This window comes from Lagenorhynchus albirostris, chromosome 1 (genome assembly GCF_949774975.1).
Source record: "Lagenorhynchus albirostris chromosome 1, mLagAlb1.1, whole genome shotgun sequence".
NCBI classification, from domain to species: domain Eukaryota; kingdom Metazoa; phylum Chordata; class Mammalia; order Artiodactyla; family Delphinidae; genus Lagenorhynchus; species Lagenorhynchus albirostris.
In genome coordinates, this window is record NC_083095.1 from 106,749,215 (window position 1) to 106,770,961 (window position 21,747).

Consider the following 21,747-nt stretch of genomic DNA (forward strand, 5'->3'; position numbering starts at 1 on the left):
CAAACTTATGCTTGCTTAAGGGAAAGGTGAGTTGGGGTGCTGCATAAAACCAAAGATTGAAATTAGCACAGATAACATTCCATAAGCCAAATATGTAATAGACAAGAGCTACTCCTTGCTCAACGAAGTGGACTCAACACCCCATATTAAACGCGTAAGAATATACATGACTAGTAAGAATCTTAAAACCTATGGATTTACATGTCCCCAAAAGAGAATCAAGCGTGTGTACAGCAGCATAAACGCAGCAGTGATAGGATTAGTGAGGTTCAGTGAGCAAATGCAGACTCTTTGAAGTCATATTGCATGGTACCCATTCCATGGGTCTCAACTCTCCAGGTTTAAGGAATTCTTCCTTCAGGTAAAACATGCATGTGGAACCCAGAGTATGATCCACCGTGTGATCGGGAAACGTGTTCAAATATGTCTCAGTTTTCGTCCCCTGGTACTCGGGTGCAACATTCCAGACGCTTTACTAACACTCTCCCCTCTTGGAGAGTCAGTGCCTTTAACCTCCTGTTTGGCCCAGTTTGCAATTTCTGCGGGAAATGAACAGGAATAGGGAGAACCAATGAGAGACTAGCTGGAGGTGTCTGGACGGGCAAATTTAACTCTCATTTCCCACCAGGAAGAGGAATTAACCAAAGGCTCAGCTGGCCGTGCCGGAACCACACTAGGGCCTGAAGCAATCTTGCGGTGTTGTGGCCAGCTCACAAGAAAGCGAGTTGAAGAAAGGATCTCAGGGGCACTGTCATTCACAAACCTGCAGAGTTATAAATGACAGCTATCGTCCAAAAATATATTGAAGTAAGGCTGCCAAGAGCACTTGAAAGCGGGGCAGAATTGCAGGAAACCGATTTCAGGAGGTAGACTGGAATTGCATGAAAAGCATAGGAAAAGAGGCAGAACGTCCACAATGATGCACTTGGCCAAAAAGGGCGTATGCGTTTTTTCCTGAATATATTCAGGAAAAAACGCATACGCCCTTTTTGGCCAACCAAGCAAGCTTGCAAAGGAAATCTGCACTACAGTGAAGTCTCACTGCCCCCCGGTCAAAAGGGCCATCTGAAAAAGTGTAAAATCCAGAAAGGCAGGACAGGCCATGGAGAACTGGGAGCCTTGTTATGCTGATGGGCGGGATGTAAATTGCCAACAGCCACTCTGGAGAAGTGTATGGTGTTTCCTGAAACATCTAAAAAACAAAGCAACAGAGCCTAGGGCACTTCCACTTATGCTCCTATAGCTTAGGGAAATTCAAATCAAAAAGACACAGCCACCCCAAAGTTTGGGACGGCTCTGTTTACAAGATCCTCGTTTATGGTACAAGTTCAATATCACAGAAAGCGAAAAATGAATAAAGAATTTGTGGTATTTACGTACCATGCAATATCACTCAGCAATGAAATCTATGTCATCAGGCCCGTAGCACCATAATGAGTGGATTCAGATACGATGATTCTAAGAGAAATAAGTCACACAGAAAAAGAAACGTCATAAGATATCACTAATACACGGAATGTAAACTTGGCTACCCAGGAACTGAATTACAAAACAGAACAGGGTCTCAAATGTAGAAAACCAACTTATGCTTGCTTAAGGGGAAAGGTGAATTGGGGTGCTGCATAATACAAGAGATTGAAATTAGCACAGATACCGTTCCATAAGCCAAATATATAATAGACAAGAGCTACTCCTTTCTCAACGAAGTGGACTCAACACCCCATATTAAACTCCAAAAAAATATACCTGAATAGTAAGAATCTTAAAACCTATGGATTTATATGTCTCCGAAAAGGAATCAAGCGTGTGTATAGCAGCATAAACGCAGCAGTGATAGGATTGGTGAGTTTCGGTGAGCAAATGCAGACCCTTTGAAGTCATATTGCATGGTACCCATTCCATGGGTCACAACTCTCCAGGTTTAAGGGATTCCTCCTTCAGCTAAAACATGCATGTGGAACCCAGAGTATGATCCACCGTGTGATCGGGAAACGTGTTCAAATGTGTCTCAGTTTTCGTCCCCTGCTACTCGGGTGCAACATTCCAGACGCTTTACTAACACTCTCCCCACTTGGAGAGTCAGTGCCTTTAACCTCCTGTTTGGCCCAGTTTGCAATTTCTGTGGGAAATGAACAGTAATAGGGAGAACCAATGAGAGACTAGCTGGAGGTGTCTGGACGGGCAAATTTAACTCTCATTTCCCACCAGGAAGAGGAATTAACCAAAGGTTCAGCTTGCCCTGCCGGAACCACACTAGGGCCTGAAGCAATCCTGCGGTGTTGCGGCCAGCTCACAATAAAGAGAGTTGAAGAAAGGAGCTCAGGGGCACTGTCATTCACAAACCTGCAGAGTTATAAATGACAGCTATCGTCCAAAAATATATTGAAGTAAGGCTGCCAAGAGCACTTGAAAGCGGGGCAGAATTGCAGGAAACCGATTTCAGGACGTAGACTGGAATTGCATGAAAAGCATAGGAAAAGAGGCAGAACGTCCACAATGATGCACTTGGCCAAAAAGGGCGTATGCGTTTTTTCCTGAATATATTCAGGAAAAAACGCATACGCCCTTTTTGGCCAACCAAGCAAGCTTGCAAAGGAAATCTGCACTACAATGAAGTCTCACTGCCCCACGGGCAAAGGGCCATCTGAAAAAAGTGTAAAATTCAGAAAGGCAGGACAGACCATGGAGAACTGGGAGCCTTGTTATGCTGATGGGCGGGATGTCAATTGCCAACAGCCACTCTGGAGAAGTGTATGGTGTTTCCTGAAACATCTAAAAAACAAAGCAACAGAGCCTAGGGCACTTCCACTTATGCTCCTATAGCTTAGGGAAATTAAAATCAAAAAGACACAGCCACCCCAAAGTTTGGGACAGCTCTGTTTACAAGAACCTCGTTTATGGTACAAGTTCAATATCACAGAAAGCGAAAAATGAATAAAGAATTTGTGGTACTTACGTACAATGCAATATCACTCAGCAATGAAATCTATGTCATCAGGCCCATAGCAGCATAATGAGTGGATTCAGGTACGATGATTCTAAGTGAAATATGTCACACAGAAAAAGAAATATCATAAGGTATCACTAATACACGGAATGTAAACTTGGCTACACAGGAACTGAATTACAAAACAGAACAGGGTCTCAAATGTAGAAAACCAACTTATGCTTGCTTAAGGGGAAAGGTGAGTTGGGGTGCTGCATAAAAACAGAGATTGAAATTAGCACAGATACCATTCCATTAGCCAAATATGTAATAGACAAGAGCTACTCCTTCCTCAATGAAGTGGACTCAACACCACATATTAAACGACTAAAGATATACCTGACTAGTAAGAATCTTAAAACCTATGGATTTACATGTCCCCAAAAGAGAATCAAGCGTGTGTACAGCAGCATAAACGCAGCAGTGATAGGATTAGTGAGGTTCGGTGAGCAAATGCAGACCCTTTGAAGTCATATTGCATGGTACCCATTCCATTGGTCTCAACTCTCCAGGTTTAAGGGATTCCTCCTTCAGGTAAAACATGCATGTGGAACCCAGAGTATGATCCACCGTGTGATCGGGAAACGTGTTCAAATATGTCTCAGTTTTCGTCCCCTGGTACTCGGGTGCAACATTCCAGACGCTTTACTAACACTCTCCCCTCTTGGAGAGTCAGTGCCTTTAACCTCCTGTTTGGCCCAGTTTGCAATTTCTGCGGGAAATGAACAGGAATAGGGAGAACCAATGAGAGACTAGCTGGAGGTGTCTGGACGGGCAAATTTAACTCTCATTTCCCACCAGGAAGAGGAATTAACCAAAGGCTCATCTTGCCGTGCCGGAACCACACTAGGGCCTGAAGCAATCTTGCGGTGTTGTGGCCAGCTCACAAGAATGCGAGTTGAAGAAAGGATCTCAGGGGCACTGTCATTCACAAACCTGCAGAGTTATAAATGACAGCTATCGTCCAAAAATATATTGAAGTAAGGCTGCCAAGAGCACTTGAAAGCGGGGCAGAATTGCAGGAAACCGATTTCAGGAGGTAGACTGGAATTGCATGAAAAGCATAGGAAAAGAGGCAGAACGTCCACAATGATGCACTTGGCCAAAAAGGGCGTATGCGTTTTTTCCTGAATATATTCAGGAAAAAACGCATACGCCCTTTTTGGCCAACCAAGCAAGCTTGCAAAGGAAATCTGCACTACAGTGAAGTCTCACTGCCCCCCGGTCAAAAGGGCCATCTGAAAAAAGTGTAAAATCCAGAAAGGCAGGACAGGCCATGGAGAACTGGGAGCCTTGTTATGCTGATGGGCGGGATGTAAATTGCCAACAGCCACTCTGGAGAAGTGTATGGTGTTTCCTGAAACATGTAAAAAACAAAGCAACAGAGCCTAGGGCACTACCACTTATGCTCCTATAGCTTAGGGAAATTCAAATCAAAAAGACACAGCCACCCAAAAGTTTGGGACGGCTCTGTTTACAAGATCCTCGTTTATGGTACAAGTTCAATATCACAGAAAGCGAAAAATGAATAAAGAATTTGTGGTATTTACGTACCATGCAATATCACTCAGCAATGAAATCTATGTCATCAGGCCCGTAGCACCATAATGAGTGGATTCAGATACGATGATTCTAAGTGAAATAAGTCACACAGAAAAAGAAATATCATAAGGTATCACTAATACACGGAATGTAAACTTGGCTACGCAGGAACTGAATTACAAAACAGAACAGGGTCTCAAATATAGAGAACCAACTTATGCTTGCTTAAGGGGAAAGGTGAATTGGGGTGCTGCATAATACAAGAGATTGAAATTAGCACAGATACCGTTCCATAAGCCAAATATGTAATAGACAAGAGCTACTCCTTTCTCAACGAAGTGGACTCAACACCCCATATTAAACTCCAAAAAAATATACCTGACTAGTAAGAATCTTAAAACCTATGGATTTACATGTCTCCGAAAGAGAATCAAGCGTGTGTACAGCAGCATAAACGCAGCAGTGATAGGATTGGTGAGGTTCGGTGAGCAAATGCAGACCCTTTGAAGTCATATTGCATGGTACCCATTCCATGGGTCTCAACTCTCCAGGTTTAAGGGATTCTACCTTCAGCTAAAACATGCATATGGAACCCAAAGTATGATCCACCATGTGATCGGGAAACGTGTTCAAATGTGTCTCAGTTTTCGTCCCCTGGTACTTGGGTGCAACATTCCAGACGCTTTACTAACACTCTCCCCACTTGGAGAGTCAGTGCCTTTAACCTCCTGTTTGGCCCATTTTGCAATTTCTGCGGGAAATGAACAGGAATAGGGAGAACCAATGAGAGACTAGCTGGAGGTGTCTGGACGGGCAAATTTAACTCTCATTTCCCACCAGGAAGAGGAATTAACCAAAGGCTCAGCTTGCCGTGCCGGAACCACACTAGGGCCTGAAGCAATCTTGCGGTGTTGCGGCCAGCTCACAAGAAAGCGAGTTGAACAAAGGAGCTCAGGGGCACTGTCATTCACAAACCTGCAGAGTTATAAATGACAGCTATCGTCCAAAAATATATTGTAGTAAGGCTGCCAAGAGGACTTGAAAGCGGGGCAGAATTGCAGGACACCGATTTCAGGAGGTAGACTGGAATTGCATGAAAAGCATAGGAAAAGAGGCAGAACGTCCACAATGATGCATTTGGCCAAAAAGGGCGTATGCGTTTTTTCCTGAATATATTCAGGAAAAAACGCATACGCCCTTTTTGGCCAACCAAGCAAGCTTGCAAAGGAAATCTGCACTACAATGACGTCTCACTGACCCCCGGGCAAAAGGGCCATCTGAAAAATCTGTAAAATCCAGAAAGGCAGGACAGGCCATGGAGAACTGGGAGCCTTGTTATGCTGATGGGCGGGATGTAAATTGCCAACAGCCACTCTGGAGAAGTGTATGGTGTTTCCTGAAACATCTAAAAAACAAAGCAACAGAGCCTAGGGCACTTCCACTTATGATCCTATAGCTTAGGGAAATTCAAATCAAAAAGACACAGCCACCCCAAAGTTTGGGACGGCTCTGTTTACAAGAACCTCGTTTATGGTACAAGTTCAATATCACAGAAAGCGAAAAATGAATAAAGAATTTGTGGTACTTACGTACAATGCAATATCACTCAGCAATGAAATCTATGTCATCAGATCCGTAGCAGCATAATGAGTGGACTCAGGTACGATGATTCTAAGAGAAATAAGTCACACAGAAAAAGAAATATCATAAGGTATCACTAATACACGGAATGTAAACTTGGCTACCCAGGAACTGAATTACAAAACAGAACAGGGTCTCAAATGCAGAAAACCAACTTATGTTTGCTTAAGGGGAAAGGTGAATTGGGGTGCTGCATAATACAAGAGATTGAAATTAGCACAGATACCGTTCCATAAGCCAAATATATAATAGACAAGAGCTACTCCTTGCTCAACGAAGTGGACTCAACACCCCATATTAAACGCCTAAGAATATACCTGACTAGTAAGAATCTTAAAACCTATGGATTTACATGTCTCCGAAAGAGAATCAAGCGTGTGTACAGCAGCATAAATGCAGCAGTGATAGGATTGGTGAGGTTCATTGAGCAAATGCAGACCCTTTGAAGTCATATTGCATGGTACCCATTCCATGGGTCTCAACTCTCCAGGTTTAAGGGATTCTACCTTCAGGTAAAACATGCATATGGAACCCAAAGTATGATCCACCGTGTGATCGGGAAACGTGTTCAAATGTGTCTCAGTTTTCGTCCCCTGGTACTCGGGTGCAACATTCCACACGCTTTACTAACACTCTCCCCACTTGGAGAGTCAGTGCCTTTAACCTCCTGTTTGACCCAGTTTGCAATTTCTACGGAAAATGAACAGGAATAGGGAGAACCAATGAGAGACTAGCTGGAGGTGTCTGTACGGGCAAATTTAACTCTCATTTCCCACCAGGAAGACAAATTAACCAAAGGCTCAGCGTGCCATGCCAGAACCAGACTGGGGCCTTACGCAATCCTGCGGTGTGCGGCCAGCTCAGAAGAAAGCGAGTTGAAGAAAGGAGTTCAGGGGCACTGTCATTCACAAACCTGCAGAGTTATAAATGACAGCTATCGTCCAAAAATATATTGAAGTAAGGCTGCCAAGAGCACTTGAAAGCGGGGCAGAATTGCAGGAAACCGATTTCAAAAGGTACACGGGAGTCGCTCTTACAGCATAGGAAAAGAGACAGAACTTGGAAAATAATGCACTTGCAAAAAAGGGCATATATGTTTTATCCAGATCTCTCATAACTGAGGGAAGGAGATTACCGGCAGGCTCCAACTGCCACCTGAGGTCTCACGTTGCCAAGGCAACTTGAGCAATCCAGGCAGGAGTTACCTCACAGCAGAGGTCCCACCTCACAGAATGGTGAGAAACCCAGCCAACTTCAGACTCTCACCAGAGGGCCCACATCACCAAGGGGATGGGAACCAGGCAGGAGTGTCTTCACACCAGTGGGGCCACATCATCGAAAGGTGAGGTACTCAGCACATGTGTCCTCAAACCAGAGGACCCACATCACCAAAGGCCTCGGAGTGAGGCAGGCAGGAGTAGCCTCACAACACTGGGCCCATAGAATAAAAAAGTGAGGAATCCAGCAGTTGGAACCTCCCAGCAGGCGGCCCAGAGCACCGAGGCTATGGGATCCAGGCCACAGTGAACTCACAGAAGAGGGCCCATGTCATGAAACTGAGCAACCCAGCCATTGGGACCTCAGAGCAGGAGGCCCACATCCCCATGGGGATGGAAATCTGGTAGGAGTGTCCTCGCACCACTGAGAACGTATCAGAAAATTTTGGGAGACCAGCAGTTAGGGCTTGATGCCAGAGGACCCTCATCACCAAGGGAAGGAGGCTCCCAGCAGGCTCCAACTGCCACCAGAGGGCTGACGTCGCCAAGGCGATGTGTGCCAACCAGGCACGAATGACCTCACAGCAGAGGGCCCACCTCAGAGAAGTGTGACGAACCCAGTCAGGATCAGACTCGCACCAGAGGGCCCACATCAACAAGGGGATGGGAACCAGGCAGGAGTGTCCCCACACCAGTGGGACAACATCATCGAAAGGTGAGGATCCCAGCACATGTAGCCTCAAACCAGAGGAACCACATCACCAAGGGGTTCAGAATTAGGCTGGCAGGACCGGCCTCACAACACAGGGTCCATAGAATATAAAAGTTGAGGAATCCAGCAGTTGGAACCTCCCAGCAAGTGGCCCAGAGCACCGAGTCTATGGGATCCAGGCCGCAGTGAACTCACAGCAGAGGGCCCACATCATGAACCTGTGAGCAGCCCAGCCATTGGGACCTCAGAACAGAAGGCCCACATCCCCATTGGGATGGGAACCTGGCAGGAGTGGCTTCACACCACTTAGCACATATCAGAAAATGTTAGGAGCCCAACAGTTAGGGCCTGACGCCAGGGGGCCCTCATAACTGAGGGGAGGAGACTCCCAGCAGGTTCCAACTGCCAACAGAGGGCCCACGTCTACAAGGTGGCATGCGCCAGCCAGGCAGTAGTGACCTCACAGCAGAGGGCCTATCTCACAGAAGGGTGAGGAACCGAGGCAGGATGAGACTCTCGCCAGAGGGCCCACAACAACAAGGGGATGGGAACCAGTCAGGACTGTCCTCCCACCAGTGGGGCCACATCATCGAAAGGTGAGGAACCCAGCACACGCGGCCTCATATCAGAGGACATACATTACAAAGGGGATGGGAGTGAGGCAGGTAGGAGTAGCCTAAAAACAGAGGGCCCAAAGAATTAAAAAGGTGAGGAATCCACCATTTGGAACCTCCCAGCAGGCAGCCGAGAGCACAGAAGTTATGGGATGCAGGCAGGAGTGAACTAACACCAGAGAGCCCACATCATGAAACTGTGAGCAACCCAAGCGTTGGGACCTCAGAGCAGAAAGCCCACATCCCCATGGGGATGGGAACCTGACAGGAGTGTCCTGGCATCACTGGGCTCACATCAGAAAACGTGGGGAGCCCAGCAGTTAGGGCCTGATGCTAGAGGGCCGTCATCACCGAGGGCAGGATGCTCCCAGCAAGTTCCATGTGCCAACAGAGGGCCCACGTCGCCAAGGTGATGTGTGCAAGTCAGGCAGGATTGACCTCACAGCAGAGGGCCTACCTCACAGAAGAGTGAGGAACCCAGCCAGGATAAGACTGTCACCAGAAGGCCCACATCACCAAGGGGATGGGAACCAGGCAGGAGTGTCCTCAGACCAGTGGGGTCACATCATTGAAAGTTGCGGAACCCAGCACATGTGGCCTCAAACCAGAGGACCCACATCACGAAGGGGTTGCGAGTGAGGCAGGCAGGAGGAGCATCACAACACAGGACCCATAGAATACAAAAGTTGAGGAATCGAGAAGTTGGAACCTCCCAGCAGGCGGCCCAGAGCACAGAGGCTATGGCATCCAGGCCAGAGTGAACTAACAGCAGAGAGCCCACATCATGAAACTGTAAACAACCCAGCCGTTGGGACCTCAGAGCAGAAGGCCCACATCCCAATGGGGATGTGAACCTGGCTGGAGTGTCCTCGCACCACTGGGCGCACATCACAAAATGTGGGGAGCCCAGCTTTAGGGCCTGATGCCAGAGGGCCCTCATCACCGAGGGGAAGAGGCTCCCAGCAGGCTCCAAGTGCCACCAGAGGGCTCATGTCCACAAGGCGAGGTGAGCAAGCCAGGCAGGAGTGACCTCACAGCAGACGGCCCACCTCACAGATGGGTGAGGAACCTAGCCAGGATCAGACTCTCAACAGAGGGCCCACATCACCAAGGGGATGTGAACCAGGCAGGATTCTCCTAAGACCATTGGTCCCACATCATCGAAAGGTGAGGAACCCAGCACATGTGGCCTCAAACCAGAGGACACACATCACGAAGGGGCTGGGAGTGAGGCAGGCAGGAGTATCTTCACAATAGAGGGCCCAAAAAATTAAAAAAAGTGAGGAATCCAGCAGTTGGAACCTCCCAGCAGGCAGCCAAGAGCACAGAGGCTATGGGATCCAGGCCTCTGTGAACTAACACCAGAGAGCCCACATCATGAAAATGTGAACAACCCAGCCGTTGGAACCTCAGAGCAGAAGGCCCACATCCCCATGGAGATGGGATCCTAAGAGGAGTGCCAAAGCATCATTGGGCTCACTAAGAAAAGTTGGTGAGCCCAGCAGTTAGGGCCTGACCCAAGAGGGCCCTCATCACCGGTGGGAGGAGATTCCCAGCATGCTCCAACTGCCACCACACGGCTGACTTCACCAAGGCAATGTGTGCCAGCCATGCAGGAATGACCTATCAGCAGAGGGTCTCCCTCACAGAAGGGTGAGGAACACAGCCAAAAACAGACTCTCACCAGGGGGTTCACATAACCACGTGGATGAGAACCAGGCAGGAGTGTCCTCACACTAGTGGGGCCACGTTATCGAAAGGTGAGGAACCCAGCAAAGGTGGCCACAAACCAGAGGACCCACATCACCAAGGGGTTGAGAGTGAGGTAGGTGTCTGGACGGGCATATTTAACACTCATTTCCCACCAGGAAGAGGAATTGAACAAAGGCTCAGCGTGCCCTGCCAGAAGCAGATTAGGGCCTGAAGCAGTCTTGCCGGTTTGCGGCCAGCTCACAAGAAAGTGAGTTGAAGAAAGGAGCTCAGGGGCCCTGTAATTCACAAGCCTGCAGAGTTATAAATGTCAGATAACTTCCAAAAATATATTGAAGTAAGGCTGCGAAGAGGACTTGAAAGCGGGGCAGAATTGCAGGAAACCGATTTCAGGAGGTAGACTGGATTTGCATTTAAAGCATAGGAAAAGAGGCAGAACATCGACAATGATGCACTTGGCAAAAAACGGCATATGAGTTTTTTCCTGAATATATTCAGGAAGAAACACATACGCCCTTTTTGGCAAACCAAGCAAGCTTGCAATGGAAATCCGAACTACTATGAAGTGTCACTTCCCCCCGGTCTAAAGGGCCATCTGTGAAAAGTGTAAAATCCAGAAAGGCAAGACAGGCCATGGGGAAAAAGGAGCCTTGTTATGCTGATGGGCGGGATGTAAATTGCCAACAGCCACTCTGGAGAAGTGTATGGTGTTTCCTGAAACATCTCAAAAACAAAGCAACAGAGTCTAGGGCATTTCCACTTATGGTCCTATAGCATAGGGAAATTAAAATCAAAAAGACACAGCCACCCCAAAATTTGGGACGGCTCTGTTTACAGGAACCTCTTCTATGGTACAAGTTAAATATCCCAGAGAACAAATAATTGATAAAGAAGTTGCGGTACTTACGTACAACAGAATACCACTCAGCAATGAAATCTGTGTCACCAGGCCTGTACCAGCATAATGAGTGGATTGAGGCACGATGATTCTAAGTGAAATAAGTCACACAGAAAAAGAAACATCATAAGGTATCACTAATGCACGGAATGTAAACTTGGCTACACATGAACTGAATTACAAAACAGAACAGGGTCTCAAGTTTAGAAAACCAACTTATGCTTGCTTAAGGGGAAAGGTGAGTTGGGGTGCTGCATAAAACAAGAGATTGAAATTAGCACAGATACCGTTCCATAAGCCAAATATGTAATAGACAAGAGCTACTCCTTGCTCAACGAAGTGGACTCAACACCCCATATTAAACGCCTAAGGATATACCTGACTAGTAAGAATCTTAAAACCTATGGATTTACATGTCTCCAAAAGAGAATCAAGCGTGTGTACAGCAGCGTAAACGCAGCAGTGATAGGATTGGTGAATTTCGGGGAGCAAATGCAGACCCTTTGAAGTCATATTGCATGGTACCCATTCCATGGGTCTCAACTCTCCATGTTTAAGGGATTCTTCCTTCAGCTAAAACATGCATGTGAAACCCAGAGTTTATCCACCATGTGATCGGGAAACGTGTTAAAATGTATCTCATTTTTCGTCCCCTGCTACTCAGTGCAACTTTCCAGACGCTTTACTAACACTCTCCCCACTTGGAGAGTCAGTGCCTTTAACCTCCTGTTTGGCCCAGTTTGCAATTTCTTCCGAAGATGAACAGGAATAAGGAGAAGCAATGGGAGACTATCTATAGGTGTCTGCACGGGCAAATTTAACTCTCATTTCCCACCAGGAAGATGAATGAAGCAAAGGCTCCACGTGCCGTGCTGGAACTAGATTAGTGCCTGAAGAGATCCTGCGGTTTTTGGCCAGCTCACAAGAAAGCGAGTTGAAGAAAGGAGCTCAGGGGCACTGTCATTCACAAACATGCGGAGTTATAAATGACAGCTATCAGCCAAAATTATACTGAAGTAATGCTGCGAAGAGGACTTGAATGCGGGGCTGATTGCTGGAAACCGATTTCAGAAGGTACACGGGAGTCGCTCTTAAAGTATAGGAAAAGAGACAGAACTTGGAAAATAATGCACTTGGCAAAAAAGGGCATATATGTTTTATCCAGAGCTCTCATAACTGAGGGCAGGAGATTAACGGCAGGCTCCAACTGCCACCTGAGGGCTCACGTTGCCAAGGCTACGTGAGCAAGCCAGGCAGGAGTTACCTCACAGCAGAGGTCCCACCTCACAGAAGGGTGAGAAACCCAGCCAACTTCAGACTCTCACCAGAGGGCCCACATCACCAAGGGGATGGGAACCAGGCAGGAGTGTCTTCACACCAGTGGGGCCACATCATCGAAAGGTGAGGTACTCAGCACATGTGTCCTCAAACCAGAGGACCCACATCACCAAAGGCCTCGGAGTGAGGCAGGCAGGAGTAGCCTCACAACACTGGGCCCTTAGAATAAAAAAGTGAGGAATCCAGCAGTTGGAACCTCCCAGCAGGCGGCCCAGAGCACCGAGGCTATGGGATCCAGGCCACAGTGAACTCACAGAAGAGGGCCCATGTCATGAAACTGAGCAACCCAGCCATTGGGACCTCAGAGCAGGAGGCCCACATCCCCATGGGGATGGAAATCTGGTAGGAGTGTCCTCGCACCACTGAGAACGTATCAGAAAATTTTGGGAGACCAGCAGTTAGGGCCTGACACAAGAGGACCCTCATCACCAAGGGAAGGAGGCTCCCAGCAGGCTCCAACTGCCACCAGAGGGCTGACGTCGCCAAGGCGATGTGTGCCAACCAGGCACGAATTACCTCACAGCAGAGGGCCCACCTCAGAGAAGTGTGACGAACCCAGTCAGGATCAGACTCGCACCAGAGGGCCCACATCAACAAGGGGATGGGAACCAGGCAGGAGTGTCCCCACACCAGTGGGACAACATCATCGAAAGGTGAGGATCCCAGCACATGTAGCCTCAAACCAGAGGAACCACATCACCAAGGGGTTCAGAATTAGGCTGGCAGGACCGGCCTCACAACACAGGGTCCATAGAATATAAAAGTTGAGGAATCCAGCAGTTGGAACCTCCCAGCAAGCGGCCCAGAGCACCGAGGCTATGGGATCCAGGCCGCAGTGAACTCACAGCAGAGGGCCCACATCATGAACCTGTGAGCAGCCCAGCCATTGGGACCTCAGAACAGAAGGCCCACATCCCCATTGGGATGGGAACCTGGCAGGAGTGGCCTCGCACCACTTAGTACATATCAGAAAGTGTTAGGAGCCCAACAGTTAGGGCCTGACGCCAGGGGGCCCTCATAACTGAGGGGAGGAGACTCCCAGCAGGTTCCAACTGCCAACAGAGGGCCCACGTCTACAAGGTGGCATGCGCCAGCCAGGCAGTAGTGACCTCACCGCAGAGGGCCTATCTCACAGAAGGGTGAGGAACCGAGGCAGGATGAGATTCTCGCCAGAGGGCCCACAACACCAAGGGGATGGGAACCAGTCAGGACTGTCCTCCCACCAGTGGGGCCACATCATCGAAAGGTGAGGAACCCAGCACATGCGGCCTCAGATCAGAGGACATACATCACAAAGGGGATGGGAGTGAGGCAGGTAGGAGTAGCCTAAAAACAAAGGGCCCAAAGAATAAAAAAGGTGAGGAATCCAGCATTTGGAACCTCCCAGCAGGCGGCCGAGAGCACAGAAGCTATGGGATGCAGGCAGGAGTGAACTAACAGCAGAGAGCCCACATCATGAAACTGTGAGCAACCCAGGCGTTGGGACCACAGAGCAGAAAGCCCACATCCCCATGGGGATGGGAACCTGACAGGAGTGTCCTGGCATCACTGGGCTCACATCAGAAAACGTGGGGAGCCCAGCAGTTAGGGCCTGATGCTAGAGGGCCATCATCACCGAGGGCAGGATGCTCCCAGCAGTTTCCATGTGCCAACAGAGGGCCCACGTCACCAAGGTGATGTGTGCAAGTCAGGCAGGATTGACCTCACAGCAGAGGGCCTACCTCACAGAAGAGTAAGGAACCCAGCCAGGATAAGACTGTCACCAGAAGGCCCACATCACCAAGGGGATGGGAACCAGGCAGGAGTGTCCTCACACCAGTGGTGCCACATCATTGAAAGTTGCGGAACCCAGCACATGTGACCTCAAACCAGAGGACCCACATCACGAAGGGGTTGCGAGTGAGACAGGCAGGAGGAGCATCACAACACAGGACCCATAGAATACAAAAGTTGAGGAATCGAGCAGTTGGAACCTCCCAGCAGGCAGCCCAGAGCACAGAGGCTATGGCATCCAGGCCAGAGTGAACTAAGAGCAGAGAGCCCACATCATGAAACTGTGAACAACCCAGCCGTTGGGACCTCAGAGCAGAAGGCCCACATCCCAATGGGGATGTGAACCTGGATGGAGTGTCCTCGAACCACTGGGCGCACATCACAAAATGTGGGGAGCCCAGCAGTTAGGGCCTGACGCCAGAGGGCCCTCGTCATCGAGGAGAGGAAGCTCCCAGCAGGCTCCAAGTGCCACCAGAGGGCTCATGTCCACAAGGCGAGGTGAGCAAGCCAGGCAGGAGTGACCTCACAGCAGATGGCTCACCTCACAGAAGGGTGAGGAACCCAGCCAGGATCAGACTCTCAACAGAGGGCCCACATCACCAAGGGGATGTGAACCAGGCAGGAGTCTCCTAAGACCATTGGTCCCACATCATCGAAAGGTGAGGAACCCAGCACATGTGGCCTCAAACCAGACGACACACATCACGAAGGGGCTGGGAGTGAGGCAGGCAGGAGGATCCTCACAACAGAGGGCCTAAAAAATTAAAAAAGTGAGGAATCCAGCAGTTGGAACCTCCCAGCAGGCGGCCAAGAGCACAGAGGCTATGGGATCCAGGCCACAGTCAACTAACACCAGAGAGCCCACATCATGAAATTGTGATCAACCCAGCCGTTGGAACCTCAGAGCAGAAGGCCCACATCCCCATGGAGATGGGAACCTAAGAGGAGTGCCTGAGCATCACTGGGCTCACTAAGAAAAGTTGGTGAGCCCAGCAGTTAGGGCCTGACCCAAGAGGGCCCTCATCACCGGTGGAAGGAGATTCCCAGCATGCTCCAACTGCCACCACACGGCTGACTTCACCAAGGCAATGTGTGCCAGCCATGCAGGAGTGACCTATCAGCAGAGGGTCTCCCTCACAGAAGGGTGAGGAACACAGCCAGGAACAGACTCTCACCAGGGGGTTCACATAACCACGTGGATGAGAACCAGGCAGGAGTGTCCTCACACTAGTGGGGCCACATCATCGAAAGGTGAGGAACCCAACAAAGGTGGCCACAAACCAGAGGACCCACATCACCAAGGGGTTGAGAGTGAGGTAGGTGTCTGGACGGGCATATTTAACACTCATTTCCCACCAGGAAGAGGAATTGACCAAAGGCTCAGCGTGCCATGCCAGAAGCAGATTAGGACCTGAAGCAGTCTTGCAGGTTTGCAGCCAGCTCACAAGAAATTGAGTTTAAGAAAGGAGCTCAGGGGCCCTGTAATTCACAAACCTGCAGAGTTATAAATGACAGATAACGTCCAAAAATATATTGAAGTAAGGCTGCGAAGAGGACTTGAAAGCGGGGCAGAATTGCAGGAAACCGATTTCAGGAGGTAGACTGGATTTGCATTTAAAGCATAGGAAAAGAGGCAGAACATCGACAATGATGCACTTGGCAAAAAAGGGCGTATGAGTTTGTTCCTGAATATATTCAGGAAAAAACACATACACACTTTTTGGCAAACCAAGCAAGCTTGCAATGGAAATCCGAACTACTATGAAGTGTCACTTCCCCCCGGTCTAAAGGGCCATCTGTGAAAAGTGTAAAATCCAGAAAGGCAAGACAGGCCATGGGGAAAAAGGAGCCTTGTTATGCTGATGGGCGGGATGTAAATTGCCAACAGCCACTCTGGAGAAGTGTATGGTGTTTCCTGATACATCTCAAAAACAAAGCAACAGAGTCTAGGGCATTTCCACTTATGGTCCTATAGCATAGGGAAATTCAAATCAAAAAGACACAGCCACCCCAAAGTTTGGGACGGCTCTGTTTACAAGATCCTCGTTTATGGTACAAGTGCAATATCACAGAAAGCGAAAAATGAATAAAGAATTTGTGGTACTTACGTACAACAGGATACCACTCAGCAATGAAATCTATGTCATCAGACCCGTAGCAGCATAATGAGTGGACTCAGGTACGATGATTCTAAGAGAAATAAGTCACACACAAATAGAAATATCATAAGGTATCACTAATACACGGAATGTAAACTTGGCTACACATGAACTGAATTACAAAACAGAACAGGGTCTCAAGTGTAGAAAACCAACTTATGCTTGCTTAAGGGGAAAGGTGAGTTGGGGTTTTGCATAAAACCAGAGTTTGAAATTAGCACAGATACCGTTCCATAAGCCAAATATGTAATAGACAAGACCTACCCCTTGCTCAACGAAATGGACTCAACAATGAGGTATCACCTCACACCTGTTAGAATGGGCATCATCTGAAAATCTACAAACAACAAATGCTGGAAAGGGTGTGGAGAAAAGGAAGCCTCTTCCACTATTGTTGGGAATATAAATTGATACAGTCGCTAAGGAGAACAATATGGAGTTTCTTAAGAAACTAATAATAGAATTACCATATGATACAGCAATCCCAGTACTGGACATATACCCAGACAAAACCATAAATCAAAAAGAGACATTCACCGCAATGTTCATTGCATCACTATTTACAATATCGAGGTAATGGAAGCAACCTAAATGCCCACAGACAGACGAATGCATAAAGATGTGGTACATATATAAAATGGAATATTACTAAGCCATGAAAGGAATGAAATTGGGTCATTTGTAGAGACGTCGATGGATCTAGAGACTGTCATACAGAGTGAAGTCAGTCAGAAAGAGAAAAACAAATCTTGTATATTCATGCATCTATGTGGAACCTAGAAAAACTGTACAGATTAACCGTTTTGCAAGGCATAAATAGAGCAACAGATGTAGACAACAAACGTATGGACAACAAGGGGGAAAAGCTCTTGGGGTGGTGGTGGTGGGAGGAGTTGAGAGATTGGGATTGGCATGTAAACATTTATATGTATAAAATAGATAACCAATAAGAACCTGCTGTATAAAAATATAAAATAAAATTCAAAATTAAAAAGAAATAAAATTTAAAAAGTAAAACAAAAAAAACAATTATTCCCTTCACATACATGTATTTATATGAATAAATTATTTCCATGCTTATATCTGTAAATACAAAAAAGAGGAATAAAATCTACCTTGAACCAAAAATGAAAAAGAGAAAAAAAAAACAGAACCCACCAGTTACTCAGAGGAAAACCGTAGCAGGGCACTTGCTCCAGTTGTAAACAATTCTGAAGTTGGTCAGTGGTGGGGAATCGTCTCCCATTCAGCCAGCAGCCCCCACACAACAAGCGTCCTCATTGCAAAGCTGGGGCACCGTGCCGTGGCATCTGTGAGTAAACGTGAGCTGAGCCCCAGGCCAGTTGCTGCTGAACTGTTCCCACCCTTCCCAGGTAAAACACCTGAATATATACAAGGACTTGAAAGCCTAGAGGAAGGGCCATGGAGCCACACGAGTGACAGCATGCCAGCTGACTTGGTGCCTGCAGGCCAGCCAGGATGGTCCTGGCCCTGGGTGCTCTTCTGGAAGATTTCCATTTCCCTGCCTGAGATACTCGTCCTGTCCCTGCCCCCACTGCTTTTTTCCTTCCTCACCTCTGCCCAGGGAGAAATTCCAGCAGCAGGCATGGGTGACACATCCTCTTCTTTAGCAGGTGGCAGCCTGGCAACTGCTGCAGAAAGTCCAGCAGAGCCCCACTCACACTGGGCCACCCACAAAGCCGTGGCCTCTCACTCCCTCCCACCAGCCCAGCCCCGAGACTGCTGACAGGGCAGAGAAAATGGCGTCAGGCACAGCTGCAGGGGCTTTTGCTGCCTGGAGTGGTATTTATATTGATCTCAACCCAGGCACACCTGGGGAGGGCTGGCCGGCACGGTAAGGCTGCCCAGGTCAGCCAATCATCACCTCTCAGGGACTCACAGTTGCAGAAAATGGAACTTGCTGAACCGGCCAGGTCCAAGGAACAGGTGTGGGCTCCTGAGAGTCAGGATAGACAAGGAGCTGCAGCTTTGGCTTGTTTTCTAATCATTTTATCTGGCCCATGAGTGGGAGACAACTTCAAGAAAACCCTCTCCTAATGAGAGGAACCCAGGAGTCAGGGAGAGGAGGGGTGGGTGGTGGTTGGAGACAGAGGCCTGGTGCCCCGGGTGCAGTGGAAGTCTCTGGAAGACCAGGTGGAGGGAGGCCACACAGAGTGATGCCCAGGGTCACAGACCTGTCGGAGCTGCTGTCTGTTAGTTCAAGTCCTGCTCTGAGGTGCTCTGTGTCAGCTCTGAGCGACAGGTGAGCTGGGGGTGCTCTTCAATGAGGGCTATGTGCACGGTTCCTGTGTGCCCAGCCCTGCCACGGTACCTGCAAGGGTAGCTCTGTATCCTGGGAGGGGCCTGACCACGAGAGCCCCGTGGGCTGGGTTGGGGGTGGGGTACCTGCCCAGGAGAGCTCCATATCCTGGGATTGGCCTGACCACGAGAGCCCCATGGGCTGCTGGGGACCTGGTAAACGATGTCAGGACAGTCAGTGAAGCCACCGAGGATATACCTCCAGTTGCTCCTGATTCCTACACCCTGCTGGTCATTCTACCAACCACCAGGACATGGTATTCTGTATTAGTCTTCAATGATGCCTTCTTTTGTATTCCATTAGTCCCAGAGTCACAAGAAATTTTGGCTTGTGAGTGGCAGGACTCAACATACAACTAAAACAATACTTCCGGGCCGTCTTGCCCCAAGGGCTCAAAAATTCCCACACCATCTTTGGGGAAAGCTTAGCTAAAGACCGAAAAGTTCTACCTCTGGAAAAGGAAACCCTCCTTCAATATGCAGACGACATTCTGATCGCCAGCCCTACTAAGGAGGCCTCTGAACTACCAAGCCAATAAAGGATAGAAGTTGTCCAAGAAAAAGCTCAAATATCACAGACTGCGGTGACCTGCCTGGGCTTCATTCTCACACAAGGTCAGAGAAGCCCATCCCAGGAAAGGGAAGAAACCATTTGCAGCCTTACCCCTTTCTAAAACTAGAAGACAGCTTAGGTGTTCCTGGGGAGGCCAGGGTTTGCTGCTTCTGGATCCCTAACTACAGTCTACTAGCTGGGCCTCTATATGAAACACTGAAAGGAAAAGATGATGATCCTTTTGAACAGAATCCAAAAGTGGCCTTTCAAGAATGGAAAGAGCAGTCAATTCAGACCCTTGCCCTGGAACTTCCTAATTGAGCTAAACCCTTTGACCTTTACATTCCCGGTGAAAGGTGAATCGCCATTGGAGAATTAGTGCAAAAACTGGGACCACTTGAAATGGAACAATGCAAGAATGCCATCCAAGTAGGATAAACTACAGTCACCAAGGGGCTTGGCCCACTGCCACATCTGGCCAAGATACTGGCGGTATCTAAAAACCTGGAAATCAGCAGCCCAAAAGGCCACCTCCCTCCTAAGGGAAAAGGACCCCACGTGGTGATCCTAATCACCAACCATGCCCTGAAGTTGCAGGGTTCGCTCCGTGGGCACACCGACCTCGAGTGAGGAGGCCCTCCAACTCCAACATCCAGAGAGATAACCGGGGGCAACAGGGCACCATGACGACTCGTGTGAACATCACTTGACCTGGAGTTTCTCTCATAAATCAACAATAGTGTGTCCCGAAGGAGTAGACTACTGCTTGCAGGACTTACTGCACCCGGAGGGGAGCTAATAATCTTGACGGGGGAACCGTATATCACACTGTCACCATAGAAAAGCCTACAGACACCGTGATGATGGTGGCCAATAAGACCGGCTGGACTCCTGTTTACTTCAAAAGGCTGTTGACTCAGTGGCCATCATGGTCCTTGATCACCACTGACCCTGGACTGTCTGGCAGTTGAGCGGGCAGGGCTCTGACACCTGGTGCTGTTTTTACGTTAATTCAGGGGCCTAATTGAAGAAAGAGCAGACTACTGGTCAGAGCATCTAGGCTGGCAGAAACGGTCAGCCTAAGGTGGCCGAACAAATGTGGGGCGGGGTGAAACCGGCCCCCACAGCGTCTCTGCACATCTCTTTCCTGGACCCTTAAAGGTCATTAGAATCTATAACACTTCCAATGCTGGTGCTCAGGCGGACGAGCAGGGAGGCAGGGGTCCTGGGGCCAATCAACGTCACCTGGAGGCTGCTGGGGAGAAGTTCTGACCCTCGTCCCCTGGTATGAGGGCTCCCAACTCAGCACTCAGCAGTTACAGAAGAAGGGTCTGCACCCTCAGCACTCCAAGAATGAGGAACGGGACAAAAGGCAGAGGAGGGGTTTGTCCCCAGCAAAGCCCATTAAAAATCCCTGGGAGATAAAAATAGAATCTGGGCAATAAAGTCAAGTCTGACCTTTTTGATCCTTTGTGCTTTGTCTAATTTCACAGGCTCCTAGGGTCCCGCATGCAGAGGTTCCACACCCGGCACTTCAGACCAGATTTCCTAGTGCAGAATGGCTGGGTCGACACCTCAGCTCCTGGGGCCCAGTGCAGACTCCGAGATATAGAGCCTGAGCTGCAGCCAACCTGGCCCTCGAGAGCTCCGCCCCCTCCCTCCCACTGACTCTGACAGGATCTCTACACAGCAGCCCAGCCCACAGCCCACGGGGTAGTGCATGCTCTCACCTCTCCATTCTCTGATCAAAATATAAAGTTTCCTTTGCTTGTGAACCAAACTCAGTCTCGATCTGTTGGCCCCAATGACACTGGGCAGGGGGACACTTGTTGGGGTCCACTCTGGAGGATCAGTAACAGAAATTGAGACTATTGTAACTTCAATGAACAGACGTGTGAGCCAAACTGTCGTTAACATAGAACAGTTTATAAGGCTCGGGTAAAATAAGATGTTTCTAACACTTCCATTTGATATTTCCATCACTTTATTATAAGCAAGTTCAGTGAAAAGGTTTGTCTTATTTGTCAGGTCAATATTAGAGAAATGAAGTGATTTCTTTCCAAGGATGTACATCTAATAATCTTGGTTAAAGCTTCAATCTTGTTTTAAATGCTTTTCCATTGAAAATGATACCTCTCTTTCAGCTCCCCCATTTCTGAGAAGTATAAAATCTTATAATTTATTATTACCAAAGGGGAAAGGTGGGAGGAGGGATAAATTAACAGTTTGGAATTAACACATACACACTGCTATGTATAAAATAGATCATCAACAAGGAACTACTG